This window comes from Pinus tabuliformis, chromosome Q (assembly GCF_031772625.1).
Source record: "Pinus tabuliformis cultivar Carrire ecotype Pingquan chromosome Q, CPIR1, whole genome shotgun sequence".
Taxonomy (NCBI): Eukaryota; Viridiplantae; Streptophyta; class Pinopsida; order Pinales; family Pinaceae; genus Pinus; species Pinus tabuliformis.
Genome location: NC_142296.1, coordinates 1,295,428,956 through 1,295,443,477, shown reverse-complemented (window position 1 = coordinate 1,295,443,477; position 14,522 = coordinate 1,295,428,956).

Below are 14,522 nucleotides of genomic sequence, written 5' to 3'. Positions count from 1 at the left end.
TCTCAAGAAAGGATGAGGATGTGGAAGCATTACTTTACACCATTTCTATTATTCAACCAGATTGGATAAATGAAGGAAGGGAAGAATGGAAGAATGATGAAGAAGTGTGGGCACTCATTTAAAAGTTACAACAAGACCCCAGTACATCTGATACATTAGGCCGAAAAGATGATTCATTATGGTACAAAGATCGCTTATACCACTATAAGAATTCCCAACTCAAACAAAAGATTCTTATCGAATTGCACACCTCTCCCTTAGGAGGGCACTCAAGATTTTAAAAAACTTACCACAAGGTTAAGAAGGAATTTTTTTTGGATGGACTTAAATCTGATATTCAAAAGTTTGTGGCAGAATATTTGGTTTGCCAAAAAAATAAAGTTGAAATAATTAAGACCCCAGGTCTATTACAACCTTTATCCATTCCAAGTCAACGTTGGGAGGAGGTTTCAATGGATTTTATCACACGTTTACCCAAGTCTGAAGGAAAGAGTGTCATCATGGTGGTAGTTGATAGACTTAACAAGTATGCACACTTTTGTGCATTATCTCATCCTTTTAAAGCCAATACAGTTGCTACTTCATTTGTGGAAACAATTCAAAAGCTTCATGGAAACCCAAAGATTGTTGTAGGCAACATAGATCCCATTTCCACTGGAAATTTTTGGACAAAATCATTTTCTTATCTGGGTACTCAGTTAGCTCATAGCTCATTTTATCATCCTTAATCTGATGGGCAAATTGAGATAGTGAACAAATGTTTGGAAGGATATATTCGTTGCTTTGTATCTGATAAATAGACAAAATGGGTCAAATGACTGCCTCTGGATGAGTGGTGGTATAACACTTCCTTCCATACTACAACAAAAATGACCCCATTTATGGCACTTTATGGATATCATCCACCGTCCATCACATCATATTTAAGAGAAAATTATAAGGTTCAATCAATAGAAGATCACATCGAGCATTAACAACATGTATCCAACTCTTAAAGGATAACCTCACTTTGGCACAAAATAGAATGAAACAACAAGCATATCAACATCACAAAGAAAGAAGTTTTGATGTAGGTGACTGGGTATTTCTAGGGCTACAACCATACAAACAAATGCTCCTCAAGCAAGAAAAGAAGGATAATAAATTATCACCAAAGTATTATGTTTTGTACAAGATGTTGCAAAATATTGGTACTATGGCATACAAATTGGAGTTTCCTACAACATCCTGAGTGCACCGAGTTTTCCATGTTTCATGCTTAAAGAAGGTTATAGGTGACAAGCTCCCAATTCAAACAATATTGCGAGAACTTGACAAGGAAGGAAAAATCATATTGGAACCTGAAGCAGTCATATAAACAAGAACTCAATAGCTACAAAATCGATCGATTTCAGAGTATCTCATCAAGTGGAAGAACTTACCTGTTGAAGATTCCACATGGGAGGATGAGAATTTTATACAGAAGCATCCAGAACTACTCAAGCATTGAGGACAATAGCTTTTTGAAGGAGAGGGGAATTCTAGGTCCCTATAATACTAGTGTATTCCCTTATTATTATTGTCATTGTATCCCCTTATTGTTATTGTTGTGCCCATGTTGTCCCCATATTGTTATTATTGCACCGCATAGAAGCCCACTAATTTTATTGTTGTGCCCTTACATTATTATTGTTATGTCGGCTTTAACTATATTGTGATCCCTTGGACTCCTATACATAGAAAGGAGGTCTTGTCATTTGTATCATCCAAGAATTGTTTATTTGTGTAATGTAAAGGAGGTTGCCCCCTCGAAGAAGCTGATTTTAAAGTTTTTGCTCTATATTTTATTCTATTTTGTGAGTTAGTTGCATAACAAAAGTGTCCTAGCAATGCCTCTAAAACTAATATGAGTATCACATCAAGATACAAACATTCCATGTTAGTATCCTCCTCTTCCAATTTTTAGTTTCTAAAATTACGGAGGTATTATTTAAAGCTCCAATGAACTTGAGAAGAAAAGAGAGAGGTGTTGAAGTATATTATTCACAGCTTCTTAGATGATGGAGACTTTCATAGTACAAAAGAATGTTTTTGTCCTAGTGTTAAATCTAAATCAGAGCAGTGGTTGGGTTCTCATGTTGACTGGAAGCTTCAACAAAAGGAAACATAAGGTATTTTTTCTAAAAGATATCAAGGGGGTTATGGGGTTATTGAACAACTGATTGTAGCCACTTTGACAAAGGAACCTAAATCGCAATAAACAAGAAGAACTTTGTTGCAACTTGCAAGTCTACATAAATTGTAGTGCATGCAACCTTAGATATAGGAGAAGAAAGCAAATATTTCAAAGCCCTTAAACAACATTCTATATGGAAAAGAAGAGACCAGATTCCCCAAGAGACACAACCTCATTTTTATCTTAAACCAGAAATTGGTGGTCAAAATGAAGAGTGATATTGAAACTTTTTGTCATATAGCATAAATTGATTATCAAATCAAGGTGTTTTAATATCATTTATTTATAATACATTCTATGCTCAATTGAATAGAGACATATGTTTTTTTTCCAATGATGTTGAATTATAATTACAACTAATGCCACTTCAACTTCAAAAGTGTGTTATTATTCTTAAATTGTACACTTGCATCAATATTGAAAGATTGGTATAGTAATAAAAAAAATAAACTGCAAGACTAGCCTAGTGGAGGTGGGATGAGTGTTTTGCATTGGGATTTTCTTTCTATCATGGATTCAATGTGTTACATATTTCACCAACAAGGCTTTCTCAACTTCTTCCACCATGCTTTGGTTAGAAGGCTAAGATAAAAAGGTAGTTTTGTCTTATACTAATTATTGTAGAATTGAAATTATACTGCATTTCATGTTTTATTTGGAATGCTTTATAGAGACAAAGGCATAGTTTGCTTCAAATGACAAAACTTATGTGTAGAGAGTGCACAGCTCATGGAGTTCCAGGTACCGTACATTCATACAATGATTTAGTTTTGTTGTGTTGTGTGTGGAGAGCATTGAAAGAACACAAATAATAGTCAACGGTTATGCATATGACAGAGCGAAGTACAAAGAATTGTTGAGCAAACTTGTTTGCTTTGTATGGGCGAATCATTCATATATATATATATATATATATATATATGACTGATATTGTTTATACAATGTTTGTATGTATGTTACCATGTAGTGAGTGAATTTAAGGGTTGACTCATCTATTGCAAAAGTCTAAGATGTCTTTATATGCATTTAGATTGCATTCGCTGAGTGAGAGAGGCTAAGGAAATCTTGACATTTGACGCTGGACCATCTCTACAGCTAAGTGACCCTTCACAATATGAAGGATTTTCATGTCTATGGTGGTTAGGAGAGAGGAATGGATAAGCAAGAAAGAGATCATAAAATTGCATAAAATTTTTATTTCTTTCTTCTATGCTACTACCTTACAATGTTTCCTTTACAATATATTGTGCAATTGCTAGTTATTTAAACTTATAATCTAATTTTTATAAATTTAGTAAGCATCTACTAAATTAATGAAAAATAATAAAAAAAACTGACTTTAAAATATAAAAAAAATACTCTTATCCAGAAAACTAATAAAACTATAAGCTTTTTTAATTTCGTATAATTATTCAAACTAAAGATATATTTTTTTATGAATTTAGTAAATAATTACCAAAATAATGAAGAATAACTAAATATATATATAATCACTTTATATACTCTTTAACTACTATACATAGATTATTCTTTTGACTACTAAACAATTATCAGATTCGAGGCCATGTCAAAATGTCAAGACTGTCGCCATTCAAATCTGCGATTTTATTTGGATTACTAAATGTGTTGATTGATTCAGAGATGTGGATGGCACCCGGCTATCAAAAACTTACTCCCGTCCCCGCTGCTCTTATTAGCTGGATCGATGCTACCCAAGCGCCATGAAAAATGATTTCTAATTCTAAACGAAGTTTCAATTTTTGTCTAGGATTGGATCACCAAATTAATATGAGATCAAATTTCTTTACTTTATTTGTTATACTACCAAAGTTTTTTGTTATACTACCAAAGTTTTAGACCACCAAACTCCCCCCACCTAATTGATAAACCATAACTACAAAATTTAAATTACTCACCCTTAAATTTAGCTGACTAATTTATAACGTTGATCCACTGGTACTCTATTGCCTTTTTGTAATAGATTTTGTCAAAATGGTAAATAAAAGTTATAATTTAAATGTTTTAATGGCAATAGATTTTTTCAAAATGGTAAATAAAAGTTATAATTTAAATGTTTTAATTTTTTCCAATTTAAATTTATTGGCAAAAATTACAAATAATGTAAATGGTGCATTATTATTATCTCTTTAAAAATTAAGGAATTTTTTAATCAAATTATAACAAAAAAAATTAATGAACTAATTTACAGTATTGATTATTATTAATTAATTAGAAACTTTAATTTTATATTTAACTTATTTTTAAAACATTAATTTGATTACATTAACATGAATTAAAATTCCAATGATAGAATTATTTGACATAATTTTTTATTAATAAAATAAACATACAATTTTGAAAAATATTTCTCAAATTTAAAAGAATTTTCATAAATTAAAAAAAAATAGTTATTTATTAAATTACTTTATTTAAAAATAAAATTAATGTATTTTACAGTGAAAAGCATGCTCTCTTTTTTTCCTTTTCTTTTTTGGTCTTATTTAAGCATATAACCAATTTTTTTTTTTGAATAAAATTGTAATATGCATAAAACTTTAATCAATATCCTAAATTTTTAACATAGAGATGTATCTTACTAAAGAGTAAAATTTAATTTATTATATTAAAAATATAATAAATATAAAAAATATGATAAATATATTATATTATATTATATTAAAACGAATTAACATAGTAATTTATATTCATAATCATCATATTTCAAAATAGATGAACATTAAAAAAAATAATAATAAATTTAATTAATAAACATATAGTTGAAACTAACAAATATATGATTATTTAAAATTTATATTAAATTTAAATTTAAATTTGATTTAAACTTTGTATTTACTAAATATTCAAGGGATCAAATACCTAACTTTGTATTTACCAAGTATCCAAAAAAATCAAATTCCTTTTTATTTAAAAAAAAAAAGATTTACACTTATGAGATTCAATCTCTTTAGATATTTAATAAATTCGAAATTAAAATAAATCTCAATTGATTTATTACACTTTTTTCTAAATTAATTTATTGTACTTTTAAATTTTAATTAATTTAATAAAAAAAATATTTTATGTTTTCAATGTATTGTCCTATCTGTTACCTAATAATGTTTTAGGGTATTGGAACTATTGAAATTATAAAAGACCAAATCTCAAGTGAAATGGAACGGTATGTAAATTTATTAATTATTAACCTAGCCACCTATGTGAGGTAACTACACTTATGATTGAGGTTGGAATATTTTATTTTTTTATTGTGAAAACTATATTCATTGGAGGTTGAATTGAGTGGAATATATTTATTATTAATTTTTATTTATATTTAATTTTTTGATTTCATTTAAAGGAGTTTTAACTAACTATTTTTTACTGAGTATTCCAATAATATACTGATTGATTATCAATTCAAAACCTGGTAATATTAATTTTAAATAATGATTAATTAATAATTTAGTGATTATAAATATATTTAAACCTTTTGATTTTATCATTTTACATATAAATAAGAGAGGAAATCAATTCTTAAATATTACTATACATAATAGAAAATAATAGAATTTCAATTCATTAAATTATTTAAGAATAAGTGATTAAATAAATACAAAAAAATTTATGAATTTTTTTTATTATGTTATTTTTTTTTGACGATGTATGATAAACTGTTTCTAAATTTGGATTTTACTAAAAGCTATTAATTAACTAAAAATACTAACTACAAATAACTATGTGTAATTATGTTTAACACTTTTAACACTTAAACTCTAGTAAGTAAGTTACTCTAGTAAGTAAGTTACGAAAACATTATATCTCTAACAATACTTCCCATAACATCATTCTCTTTTCTATTTGGAAAGTTAATCCGCTTGAGTATGATGCAATAAAAAATTACTAGTTTGAATTAGATCTTGAACATGTAAGAAAATTGAGAGAGATCACAAAGCACTTGATTGCACACAACAAATCACACTTGATATTCTTATTGATCACCACACATACAAATATATAGGACATAGATTACTGACTTTGATACATCTAGATCATGACTCAAACTCATGCATTGGAATCAACAACTTCTAGAATGACACCTAGGGACTCACAATGACAACTACTCATGACATGGAAGCATTACTTCAAACACCCTCCCTTAATGATTACATGGAAAATATTAGAAACACATATTACAACAACAATATGATATCATAACTCCAACTCATGCATTGGAATCAACAACTTCTAGACTGATGCCTGGGGACTCACAATGACAACTACTCATGACATGGAAGCATTAATTCCAACACCCTCCCTTAATGTTTACATGGAAAACATTAAAAACACATATTACAACAACAATATGATATCTTTCTGAGTAGTCTTCATCAATAGTCACATCCACTTTGGAATTTTGCAAACACCGTTGTTTCTTCACCACCACATCTTAGAGCTGTCACTTTACATCCATTTAAAACATAATCTCTTCAAACCATCTTCGATGTACTTTACAGAATTGAAACTTCTCGACCTCTTGGAGCACGACGGCCAGTCTCTATATTGAACCATCTTATGGACATACCTCCATCTGTTGAACACATGGTATTTCGATGTATTCACCAGTTATCTAGGAAGGGAGTCTGAGTATTGAATGTATTCAGATGTAAATTATACCAGATGACCCTTAAACACATAATCAAATTAACATGTAAGTTGATGTTCCTGGCTCCAGATGAGGCCACCAGGTTATAACAAATTATATATAATCAAATTAGTAATATATTATTGTGTCACCATATGCATCAAGAACCACCAATTTGAAAATATGTTAATATGTTCTATAATTAATTCTTCTTTTGTTTTTCCACATTACACTACTACAATAACACTATAAAACTGCAACACACTAACAAACACTCAACCACAATTGAACTCTTTGCCTATGGCAGCATTATAATAGAGATATTTTCAAAAATATTTTGTGGACTCTTCTCGCAAGTAGTTAGTCCGAACTTGGCATCTATCTGGTATAGTTGGGAGCCTCTCAAGTTGCCAGAACATCCCTCATAGTGCTCTCAAATTTTGTTAAGAAAATGGTACTCTCCCTGGCTATGAGGGTTGACCGTGTGCCACATGCAATGATAGGAAACACTTTAAGCCAAACAGTAAACACAAAAACGACCTCTGAACTCGCAAGCAACCGCGTAGAAAGCACGTGCCACTGTGTCTGTCGAATCGCGTTAGCCACATCGTTGTGCCCTTTCTTGGACCGCAAACCACTGCAACCCAAGCCCTCTTCCTAGTTCCTTCGTAGTGTTTTTGTTTGGTGAAGTCTAATATCTCCGACGACAGCCATTCCACCATCTAGAACAAATGTTGAGATGCGGCCAATTCATGCAGCTATCCAAGAAGTTTCACATTACTCCTTGGTTTGGTGAAACGAATCAAACGACTAATCACCATTCTACAAGCATGACCCTAAGAAACCATTAAACTCTGCAGTTTTGCAGGCCAAGAAGGCTGCTGGAGCCTTCTCTTTAAATGCCCGGATGGCCCATGACAAGTCAAGCATGGATCTGTATTTTTTCGAGCATAGATATCTTGCAGGATGTATCTTTCAAGTAGTTCCTCTTTCTTTTACACAAATCCTCTTTCCACTGCCAACCATCAAACAAATCTCTGAGATCACTGTCTGGCATCGAATGAGCAGAGCCTCTTCCTTCATTCGACTGAGGGCGTAAGCACAGTCCATACAGGGTGGGTTTGGGAAACATATCCTTTGCAGCCATTGCTATAGCTTTGAAAATGCACAACCAGGCCTCACGCTAGGGCATCTATGTGGATTGTTGAATCCCCGAATATTAGGGAATATTAGGGAATTATACAGACATGGGCACGGTCAATAGCTGAGACCGATATAGTGCCTTCACTAAAGTATCAAACTCCAAAAACGCACGCAAATAAGGCTTTAAGAAATAAGTTGAATCAATGCTAGTAAGATGCTTTCTTCCTCCTTAATTCCGCTCTCGCCACACGGTAATACTCGAGGAAGTCGTCCTCTTGCTGCTCGTTCTGTTCTTTTCGTTATAATTTGTAATTTGGTATCAGAGCCTTTCACATCTCCACTTTTCTTTTTAGATTCTGGAGGTGGCGTAACTCCTTCAAGAGGTGGTCCAGCACATGCCCTTAAGACCGCTTCATTCTGCCATACTCGTTGCAGGCGAAGTCAGCTTGATTTTCTTCCATAGGAGCCCAGCAGAACCGGTCCTCTTCACAATCTGGAGGAAACGCGTCGGTACTAAGAACATTTTCTGTCCAAAAGCCGAACGAAGTTCTTCTATGTGAAAAGAATCCCTCTCAGTTCACAAAAAGCCCCAGTGCTGTACGTTTTAGAAGCACCAATATACGTGAATCTTGGAGATCGTGAAAACCGTGAAGCCTGTCTGCAGAGCACGCCTGGAATCTACTTCCTGTGGCTGCTGTGTGCTGCGGTGTCGAGTTAAAGTTAAAGGGAGCACGCCTGGAATCGTGGTCTCCAACCAATTTCAGTTCTGCATTATCGGTGGTTTTGGTTTCACGGCGATTACTGCGAACCAGTCACGGCGACGGTGATACGCTCTGCGCCTCTCTCCTCTTCGTGGGCAGTAAGACTCTGCCATTAGAGTGTGCGCATACTGCACTATTTTTTTTCTGAGTGTGAAAGTGTATACGCAGAGTTTTAGTTATAGTTATTAAATTACTCAGGCAGTGAGGCCTGCGGTATTATTGTTTCATAAGTTTGTGAGTTTTCTGTTTTAAGTTTTGTTTGAATTTGGTTATTGGTGGAGAAATGGGTAATCCTCTTGCAGATTCATATTTAAATGAGTCTTCAAGACTTGATGGAGAAAATTATGTCAATTGGAAATTTAAGATCATGACAGTATTGGAGGCATACAATCTCTGGCCGATTGTCAAAGGTGACGAGACCAAGCCTCAACCTCCTACTAATACTCAAGATTGGGAGAAGCGTGAAATGAAAGCAAGGGTGCTGCTACGCATGTGAGTGAAGGACAATATTATTCCTCACATTCGGGACTGTGAAACTTCGAAGGCGACATGGGACACTCTCAAAGGTTTGTATGAGACTACTAATGCAAACCGTATTTTATTTTTAAAAACAAAGCTGCTATCTATCAAAATGGATGCCAATGAAAGCATTAGTAACTTTCTTTCCCGAATTAAAGATTTCAGTGATAAGCTTGGTGATATTGGTGAAAAGGTTTCTAGTACAGACTTGGTAATTGTTACTTTAAAGGGGTTAGTCCCAGACTATAAAGTCTTTATTTCAGCTCTCTCCGCTAGACCGACACCTCCTACATTTGAAGAATTGGGTGGAATTCTTCTTCAAGAAGAAGAGCGCATGAAAACTTTTGAACTGGAGTCAAATGGTTCTGATTTGGCTCTGACTGCAAGAGGCCAAAGACCATTCCGAGGGAGACCATGGGACAGAAACAGAGGCCGTTTTCAAGCAAAGCAGAAAGGTATGGCACCTCCTGATTCTTATGTTAAAAGGAACATTGAATGTCATTATTGTGGAAAACCTGGACATCTGGCTAAAGATTGCTATAGGAGAAAGAATAATGAATCAAATCAAAGACAGAGGAGGCATAATGGAAATTACATAAACAGAGACACCTCAGTGAATGATGGTTTTAAAAATCTTAAGCTATTTCTTTCTGATGCTGCATTGTCTGCTGAAACTGATGATGAGAATGCTTGGTTTATAGATTCTGGTGCCTCGGCACACATGACTTGTAATAAAGAATGGTATGATAAATATTGTGAGAAATCTGATGGTACACACATTTACCTAGGAGATGATAGGTCACTTAAAGTTCAAGGCTATGGCATAGTAAATGTGTACTTACCTAATGGACAAATGCGACAGATTCATAATGTGATGTATGTTCCTGCTCTCAAAAAGAATTTGCTATCTGTTTCCACTATCACTGATAATAATTTAAAAGTAGAATTTGGTAAATTGGGGTGTATAGTGAAAGATGTTCAGGACCACTACAGGGTTGTTTCTACAGGTACCAGGGTTGGAGGATTGTACAGATTGGATGTGACAGTCAAGCGCCATGTTGCATTGACATCTCAAGAGACATCGACAGCAGAATTATGGCATCACAGGTATGGGCACCTCAATTACAATGATTTATCGTTGTTACAAAGGAAATCAATGGTTGAAGGTCTTCCTGTTATGAAGTGTGAACATTTACCATGTGAAGCTTGTGCACTTGGTAAGCAGCATAGAGAAGAGTTTCCTGTTCATACTGAGAAACGAAAGTATGATATACTTGAATTAATTCACACTGATGTATGTGGAACTATGCAAACTAGGTCTCTTGGTGGTGCTTCATACTTTGTTATTTTTATTGATGATAGATCTAGATATACCTGGGTCTATTTCGTTAGAAGGAAAAGTGACATATTTGAGTATTTTAAAGAGTTTCGAAATATGGTTGAAAAACAAACAGGAAAGTGCATTAAAATACTCAGATCGGATCAAGGGGGTGAATATAAATCAAAAGCATTTAACACCTATTGTAAATCTAATGGAATTCAACAACAGTTCACAGTGCCACATACCCCTCAGCAAAATGGTGTTGCAGAGCGATGGAATAGAACCTTGGTGGAATCTGCTCGTAGTATGCTGCAAGGTAAGAACATCTCTAATGGTTTCTGGGCAGAAGCCATTAACACTGTTGTTTATCTGAAGAATCGATGTCCCACTAAGAAATTAGTTTTTCAAACTCCTTTTGAGGTTCTTTATGGTTATAAACCTGATGTGAGTCATTTCAAAGTGACTCTTTGGATGTACTGCTTTTGCTCATATTCCTAAGGCTAACAGAAGCAAACTTGATGCCAAGTCCATCAAGTGTGTTTTCATTGGATATTGTACGGATCAGAAAGCCTATAAATTGTTTGATCCAAGTTCCCATAAACTATTTGCAAGTCGTGATGTATTGTTTAATGAGCAGACTGATAAAAGTAACACAAAGAATGATACATGGCATATTTCTAATGATGCACATCTCAAGCTTGATACTTTGATTAAGCAGGAACAGGAACAGGTCCAGGTACAGGTACAGGATTAGGATGATAGCAGCAGTATGAGCACATCTAGCAGCAGTGAGTCATCACAAGGAGGTGATACACCTCAAAGCCAACGAATCATGGATGGAACACCCACACCAAGAAGGTCATCCCGACAGACTCGGCTTCCTGAAAGGTATAGAGACTATGCCTTAATGTCTAATATAATGAATGTTGAAGAACCGATTGATTATGAGCAGGCTAAACAACATGAACCATGGATTAATGCTATGAATGATGAGTATGCTTCAATTATGAAAAATCAAACATGGGAATTAGTGGAACTTCCTGAAAATAAAGTTCCAATTGGAAGCAAATGGTTGTACAAAACAAAATTTAAAGCAGATGGTACAGTTGATAAATTTAAGGCAAGATTAGTAGCAAAAGGATATGCTCAAAAGGAGGGAATTGATTATGAAGACACTTTTGCACTAGTAGCTAAGTTGAATACAATTAGATTACTGATTGCCTTAGCCACAAAACATAATTGGAATATACATCAATTGGATGTCAAATCTGCTTTTCTAAATGGTGATTTACAGGAAGAAGTTTATTTGGTTCAACCTGAAGGGTTTGTCAAACAGGGACAGGAGCATCTGGTTTGCAGGTTAAGAAAGGCATTGTATGGTTTGAAACAGGCACCAAGATCATGGTATGTAAAGATTGATACCTTCTTTCTTCAGAATGGGTTTGTGAAAAGCAAAAATGATCCTAACTTGTATGTTAAGAAAGATGAAAAAGGAAATGTTGCTTTAATATCTTTGTATGTGGATGATCTCATTATAACAGGCAGTGCTCACAAGTTAATTGAAGAAATTAAAGTTTAGTCAGTATCCTTAGTCAATTCATGGCTAAGCCTTCAGGAAATCACTGGAATGCTGCAAAGAAAGTTCTCCGATACTTAAAGGGAACAGTGAATCTTGGTATTATGTATACTGATGAATCTGATGTTGCACTGACAGGTTTTTCTGATTCAGATTGGGCAGGAAATCCAGATGACAGACGATCTACCTCTGGCTATGCATTTCATATTGGATCAGGGGTCGTATCTTGGAGTAGTAAGAAACAGCCAACTGTTTCTTTATCATCAACAGAATCAGAGTACAAAGCTTTGACCAATGCCACCTGTGAAGCTATTTGGTTGCGGAGAATTCTTGCAGATCTTGAAGAAGCGCAAAGTGGTGCAACATGTATCAATTGTGATAATCAGAGTGCTATCAAATTAGCACATAATCCAGTTTACCATGCTAGAACAAAACACGTTGAGTTACAGTACCACTTTGTACGTGAGAAAATTATGTCAAAAGAAATTGGATTGATATTTTGTAACACCAAGGATAATGTGGCTGATATATTTACTAAGCCCCTTGGTAAAATCAAATTTGAAGTTTTTAGAAGTTAGTTAGGTATTGTAGAAAATCCATTTCTCCATTAAGGGAGGATGTGAGAATAATGCAGAAATAGAATTAGTTGTGAATTGGTTGAACAGAATTAGTTATGAATTAGTTAGGAATTGGTTGCCAGAATTAGTTGTGAGTTTCATATATAAGTGTGATGTAATTGAGCAAATTAATTGATGAAGTTGTGTGAGCTTTGTCTCACGTTTTGCTGGTGTTTGACTGTGTCCTTATTTTTGTTTTCTGCCTGTGTCTTTTCGTTATAATTTGTAATTTCTGTAACCAGATGGGGAGCATACAAAAGAGAATTCATTCCCCCATCGTGCTTCTTGGGGATTCTCCATCATGTATTCATGCTTATGGAGTCCTGGCGACGACCTCATATTCACTGGAACGAGTGCTCGGATTTGAAGGCTTGATGCTTTATCGAAGGTCGATCTGTCAATTTCAAACATATTTTATATATATATATATATATATATATATATATATATATATTTTTGTCGATCATGTCAACGACAAACATTAAATATATATATATTTTGTGTCGATCATCTGAACGAATGAAATTCGCACGAATTTGGATAACTTATTTGCAAAAAGAGACCAAGCCTTTTTTTCAAAGAATCACGACAGATCAACTCAATTATTCAACAAGCATTCAACACACATATCTATAAAATCCAGTCTATACAATCTCACTCAAACATATAGTAAACAAATTTACAGATAAAAAAATAATACAATTTACTCACATAACACAATTTGCTACCTTATTTATTTACAGGAACAAAATTCAAGACTCTCTCATCTTTATGGTCTTTCTGGCTTTCTTTTGAGGGAGTCAAGCCCCTTTGATACCATGTTAGAAAACTGAGAGAGATCAAAGATCACTTGATTGCTCACAACAAATCACACTTACACTTTTATTGATCACCACACATACAAATACATGGGACATAGATTACTGACTTTCACACGTTTAGATCATGACTCCAACTCATGCATTGGAATCAACAACTTCTAGATTGACACCTAGAGACTCACAATGACAACTACTAATGACATGGAAAGATTACTTCCAACAAAACTTGTATAAAGTGATTACTAATTACACACTTATTTTTACTTACATATATTATGTATAAATTTGTTTCAATATAATATTTTTATTTGTAAATTTATATAATGGTTAATAAGATTATTTCAATATTTTTATTTGTAGATTTATAGTGGTTAATAAGTATGTGATATAAAGTATAATGAGAATAAATTTTTGAGTTTCATTATAAAATTGGGAATTAAAAGGATTAAATGCTAAATACACTTTCTCTTAAATTTTGTAGAACATGTTCAATTTAAATTTCAAAATATCTATCACATAGGGACTTTTTAACTAATGAAAACTCTCATATCATTGAAAATAAATTCTTAATAAATTTAATCATAAAAATAATCATATCATATAGATATATAATTATTTCATTATACTTAATTATCTTAATATTTCACATACAAAATAATAATAGACCATCAAACATATCAAACAAACATATATTTTGTAATAGCCAAACTAAAAACATATCTTTTTTTTTGTAAGCTTGGTAGGACTATATCTTCATCGGGCCGGGCTGCTTCAATGAGACTTCATTTCCAGGGTGGTGGTTATGTGAAACTTCATTTTCATGGGGGGTAGCACAAGATTTGAATTCAAGACATTTAAACCCAAGACTTCCGGTTTGGTGAGACTTCATTTCCACCGTCAATGCCAATTA